This window comes from Belonocnema kinseyi, chromosome 1 (genome assembly GCF_010883055.1).
Source record: "Belonocnema kinseyi isolate 2016_QV_RU_SX_M_011 chromosome 1, B_treatae_v1, whole genome shotgun sequence".
NCBI lineage: Eukaryota > Metazoa > Arthropoda > Insecta > Hymenoptera > Cynipidae > Belonocnema > Belonocnema kinseyi.
The window spans coordinates 56835193-56841414 of NC_046657.1; positions in this window are offsets into that span (position 1 = coordinate 56835193).

Genomic DNA, 6222 nt, shown 5'->3' on the forward strand with positions numbered 1-6222 from the left:
TTTGTAAGTCCAAAATTTTCGGGCAAAAATATTGTGTAGTTTGGAAGTAACGCTCGGGTGAATTGTAACACACATAACCTCGAAATATACACGCACGCTGTTAGCAATATCAAAAATTTTGTGATAACAAAAAAAGTGTGTGGGGACGTCCGTTAGCATGTTCGCTATCATTTCCCAAATTTTCAAGACAAAATATTTATTTTCTAGAAAAAAAGCCAGAGGAACCTAAAACTGGTAAAATCGACAATTTTCTAAGTATCACATGCCCTTAAGTTCAGGTTATATAACCGAGAATATAACAGAATTTATGATTTTTAGCATTATTTGTATTGTTCAGGTTATATCAGCGATTGAATATCAATTATTTAATAGCTTAGACATATTCAGGAATTTTAAATGTGCAAAGCTGTAGCGCATTAATTATTTAACACTGTTAGACTGTTAGAGTACTTGTAATAGAATCGGTCATTCTATAAACTAGAAATGATACTATATAAGGACTTTTGGTTTATTATATTTATAGCAGCCCCATGCATCGCCCCCACTTTTCTGTTTTCTTACGATACTGAAGGGAATTGTCGGTCAAACTAATCCAGAAGATGGCGCCACCAAAAGTAGGTCTATCGTTTTCATTAAATTGCATTAAGAAAAAGCAAAAATAATTACAAACTTGATGCTGTTTGCAAATAAACAAAAAACAAATATATCTAAAACTAAGAGTAACTATTACTAATTATTTGAAAAAAGAAAAAGTCATGAAAATATGTATTGTAATATGAATGAAATTTAATTTTAAGATACATTTTGAAAGCAGTTCGAACTTCATATTTCTATTGTTTATTTTGCTGATATTATTGATTTTATTATTTATTTTAGTTAAAAAAAATGATTTATTGTTGAAATTATTCATGTCGCTAATGAAAAATTAATAATATTTAGGTCCTTAATGACAAAATTATTTAAATCATATACATGATCAGAAGATTTAATAAAAAATATATCACTTATATCCAATATAAATATAATAATAATTAAAATATGTAAGACTACAACTTAACTTGCAAAGTAAGGAATCTTTGTACCTTTAAAATCTTAACAATTTCAAATTTTGAAGGAAATATTTTTAAAAAGTAATGGTAATTTTAATTAAAATGTTTGGATAGAATAATTTGGTAAAAACTCATTGACAAGACTGATAAATGAGAAGATGGATTTAATATTATTTATTATAATGTATATATTTGTTTAAATTGTTAATTATATGATTGCAAACCTCATTTCTAAAATAAACAGACTATAAGCTATTAAACTCTATGAATTAACTTACTGTACTCATGACGCACAATTGGAGGAAATGCACTTTTATCAGTCGAAAATGTCCAGAGCCTTCAATTTTCTTGCGATTTTGAATTTTTTGTTTTAAGATAAAGATTATTAAATTCTATAGATCTATGAAAAAACTAAATTTTTTTATATAACAATTTTTGACGCTTTAATAATTGACCTGGAAAACTTTATATTGTCTAAAATGAATGTTTAGGGACTCATAGAATACAAATAATGTGTTTATCAATCCATTTATTTGTTATAAAGCAATTTTATGAACGATTTGACAAATAATCTTATGATCGATAAAAAATTCGTTTGCTAACAATGCTTCACATTAATGTAGGAATGAAATTTAACAACAAAAATACTTTAAAAGTCTATAATAACCACTGTGACAAGCAATTTTTGTGGCAAAATATTAGAATTTGAGATTTTTCAAATTATAATTTCCTTCAATGGCCAGAACAACTTCAGGTATTCCTTAAAATAATAAATATTCAATAATATTTGATAAAATATAAGAATTTAAATTTTTGCAAACAAATTATATAAACAAATTCAAAATTTTGGTTCTTTCGCATAGAAATTTTTTTTCTGCATTGAACAATGTTTTGAAGCTGTTGGACGAATAACTGCTAGTCACAAAAATATTTGAGAAGTTAAGAATAACAATTCTCGTGACAAAATATTCAAATGTAAGGTCTTATAAAAAAATTTTCTTTTCTTTAATTGCTGCAATGGCTACGGATATTCCTAGAAAATGTATCTTTGATAACATTTAGTAGAATATAACAACTTACATGTTTATAAACAATTTCCCAATTTTGGCAGTTTCACTTGGAAAAAGTCGGGGTTTCAATCATAATAAATTGAAAATGAATCATAACACTGCATGCTAAAATTCACTCAATACAAGATCTTTGGACAATAACCCACCGACTTAGCTATCAAAGAAAATTTGAATTTGATGAAACCTTAAGTTTCAATATTTTGTCACAAAAATCTAACATTTTTGTGACTAGCAGTCATTCTTCCAATAGCTTAAAACATTTCCAGTGCAAAAGAAAATTCTATGTCAACGGGCCAAAATTTCAAATCTGTTTATCTAATTTGTTTGCTAAATATTTATTTAAGACAATATTAAGATTTCTTGATCAGTTATTAAAGCGTAAAAAATTGTTATATACGAAATTTTAGTTTTTCCATACAACTGTGCATCATGGGTACAGCACGTTTGTTTATAGAGTTTAATAGCTTATAGTCTGTTTATTTTAGAAATGAGGTTTTCAATAATATAATTAACAATTTAATTCCAAATCTCCTTTAAATTTAAATTTTTTAATAAAATTATTAGGGTTTGTATGCAGCTAGAAAAAGACTTTCGAGATTAAGCAATAAATAAATTATTGAACTGTATAAACGTATATTTGATGTTCGGTTAAATTTAAATAAATATATATATTATATTAAATAATATTAAATCCATTTTCTCATTTATTAGTCTTGTCGTTGACTTTTTACCAAATTATTCCTCCAAACATTTTAATTAAAATTACCATTACTTTTTTAAAATATTTTTTTCAAAACTTGCAATTTTTAAGATTTTAAAGGTACAAAGATTCTTTACTTTGCAACTTAAGTCGTAGTCTTACGTATTTTAATTATTATTATATTTATATTGGAAATAAGTGATATATTTTTTATTAATTCTTCTGATCATGCATATGTTTCAGATAATTTTGTCATTGAGGTCTGAAATATTATGAATTTTTTTATTAGCTTCATCAATAATGTTAACAATAAATATTTTTTTAACTAGGACATATAATAAAATCAATAATATTAGCAAAATAAATCATAGAAATATGAAGTTCGATCTGCTTTCAAAATGTATCTCAAAATTAAGTTTTATTCAAAATATACTACATATTTTTATGGCTTTTTCTTTTTTTAAATAATGAGTAATAGTTACTCTTATATTTAGATATATTTGTTTTTTGTTTATTTGCAAACAGCATCAAGTTTTAAATTATTTTTGCTTTTTCTTAATGCAATTCAATGAAAAAGACAAACCTTCTTTTGGTGGCGTCATCTGTTGTATTAGTTTGACCGACAGTTCCCCTCGGGATCGTAAGAAAACTACTACTGCATACACATACACGGTCGAGACAGGGGGCTGATTTATAGGGTGATAGCACCAACATTTTATCGATTTAAAATAATAAAAGGGAATAATAAATCAAGAAATTCGGCCATGAGATCTAATTATTAAAGAGACATGAGAAGTCTCTCCCACTCTCTCTCCTTCTCTCTCTCTCTCTCTCGTCATACCGGGAAACGATGAGTTTTCTATGAACCATTTACATGACATATAATATTAGAAATTTGGATTTATTTATTATTCAATAATTAGAAATTGAATTATTGATGTTATTATAAATTTGGAAACCAAAATTGACAATCTAGAATTATAATCTAAAACAGGTTGAAACTGGTAAATGCGCATTTCAATTAAGCTAACTAGTTCTATTGAAAGAATGTCTTTTATCTTTTAAATACTACGTAATTTCTTAAGAGACGATTTTTATGAACACCTAATTCATCACACTTCTTGGTGATTCTCTAGAATATAAATTATATTTTGCCGACAGGGATTCTGAATGCTTCTCTTTTTTTTGTATTGGCTCAAACGAATACAATTTTAACAGGATTAAACTTATTGCCGTCTTGTGAAATTCGCACAAGGAGGGTTATTGTCACTTAATGACACTAAAGAGCTCTGATTCATATTTTATTAGGAATTAAAAATTGTTAAATAACACAGCCACACAAAAAAAGTATGCGGATCTGGTAACAAGACACATGTATTCCTATGGATTTTGGGGCGCTGAATTCAAATTCGGTATCAAAAATCACCCATCACGTCATGGTTGAACCATAACCTCAAAAAATGACGAAAAATCATGCACTGAGGCAAATAAATTTCAAAATAATGCCAGTGATGCAAATTTTCACTTCAAAAACATGTCGACAACTGTGAAGGATGAACCCTTGTCTGATATCAACTTATTTAACATAACTCTACCCAACAGAACGTGACCTCACCTAACCTGAATTAACAGAAATTTATTGAACTACACTTAAAGCTCTGGAAGCATATTTTCCCAGTAGCAAATGTGTGCTACATCGAATGGGTCAACCCGAGCCTAACCTAGAAATAAATCTAACCTAGCCTAACCTAACCTATCCTCACGAAACACAATTAAACTGATTGTGCTGTCCTGTTGTGTTTGTGGTACCGTTTGAATCAGCTTGGGCTTAACCTGCAAAGAGGTCAAACCTATCCTAACCTAAGAAAAACCTAACCTAGCCTAACCTAACTTTAATTCACGTAACACAATTAAACTCATTGTATTGTCCCGTTGTGTTTGCGGTACCGTTTCATTCAGCTTCGGCTTAACCTACATAGAGGTTTAACGTATCCTAACCTAACCTAGCCGAATGAAATTCAACCACACGTGTAATGTAAGCGTACGGTTCTCAGTCTTGAATGTGTGCTATATTTAATAGGTTAACTCGACCTTAACCTACAAATGAATCTAACTAAACAGAACCTAACAAAATTTTGCTTAACGCAACACAACTTAAGTGTTCCCGTTGTAACACAATAAAATTCATTTCATTGTACTACAGGTGGTTAGAAATTTAGACGCACATTACTCATTTGAAGAAACTTAGAACTACAAGTAGAATTGACCCCATTTCAATTAACCTGACAATGTTTGTATCAATTAAAATTTAGAACTGTAACTTAAACATGCAAATGAATAGGAGTTTTATTCAAAATTTTTCTCTCTCTTCTTTTCTTAGACTTAAGGGATATATTTATACTATCTTTCGTGTTTACATTTTATCTTGCTTTTTATCGTAATTAAATTGATTTATAGACCTACTTCAGTCTATTTTCTGCCTGCTATAACGTGTCCTTTTTTCTTCGAAGGAACGATGCAAAGGGTTACGCTTACGTTTAAGACCTACATTCGTTTCCCTTTTCAACATCCAGCAAAAATCAGCCATCATGACCTCGTCCCATCTACCCTGATATCGCTGTTCTATCACTTTTATGTCTTGATGAAAACGTTCCCCTTGTTCTTCGCTGAAATCACCAAAATTTTCTGGAAACTTATCCAGATGCGAATCTAGAAAGTGAAGTTTTAAATTCATCAAGCAGCCTAACTTTTTGTAGTTTCTTATCATTTTCGCAACAATATTCTCGTAGTCTGGACTTTTTTGTTACCGAGGAGATTTGCGTTTACTGCTTTAAAACTTTCCCAAGCGTCCATTTCAATTTTCGTCATGTGGCTCACGAAATTACTAGCTCTTGTCAATATTCGAATCTGTGGTCCATCAAAGACTTCTTCTTTCAATTTAGCGTCTGAAACAATAGGGAATTTAAGGGATGTATACTTATAGCATTGTCCATCTTTGTCTAACGCCTTGACAAATTGCTTCATGAGCCCAAGCTTTATGTGGAGGGGTGGTAGTAAAATTTTTTCTGGATCAACGAGGCTTTGGTTGATGATATTATGAGAACCAGGTTTGAATGAATCTCTTAAAGGCCTATGTTTTTTTGCTGTAATGATCGGCTCGATCTCTGCTATTCCACAGGCACATAAAGCATGACTCTCTCGTGAAACCCGATTGTTGGCCTAATATCATTGTTATGATTTTGAGATCACCGCATATTTGCCATTTGTGATTCGTGTAATTAACTTTTTCAAGAAGCATTTAAACATTTTTATATTCTTCTTTGATGACCGTTGAGTGAGCTATAGGGATAGGAGCGTAAGTATTCGTGTTATGCAGTAAAACAGCCTTAATGCTGCGTTTTGA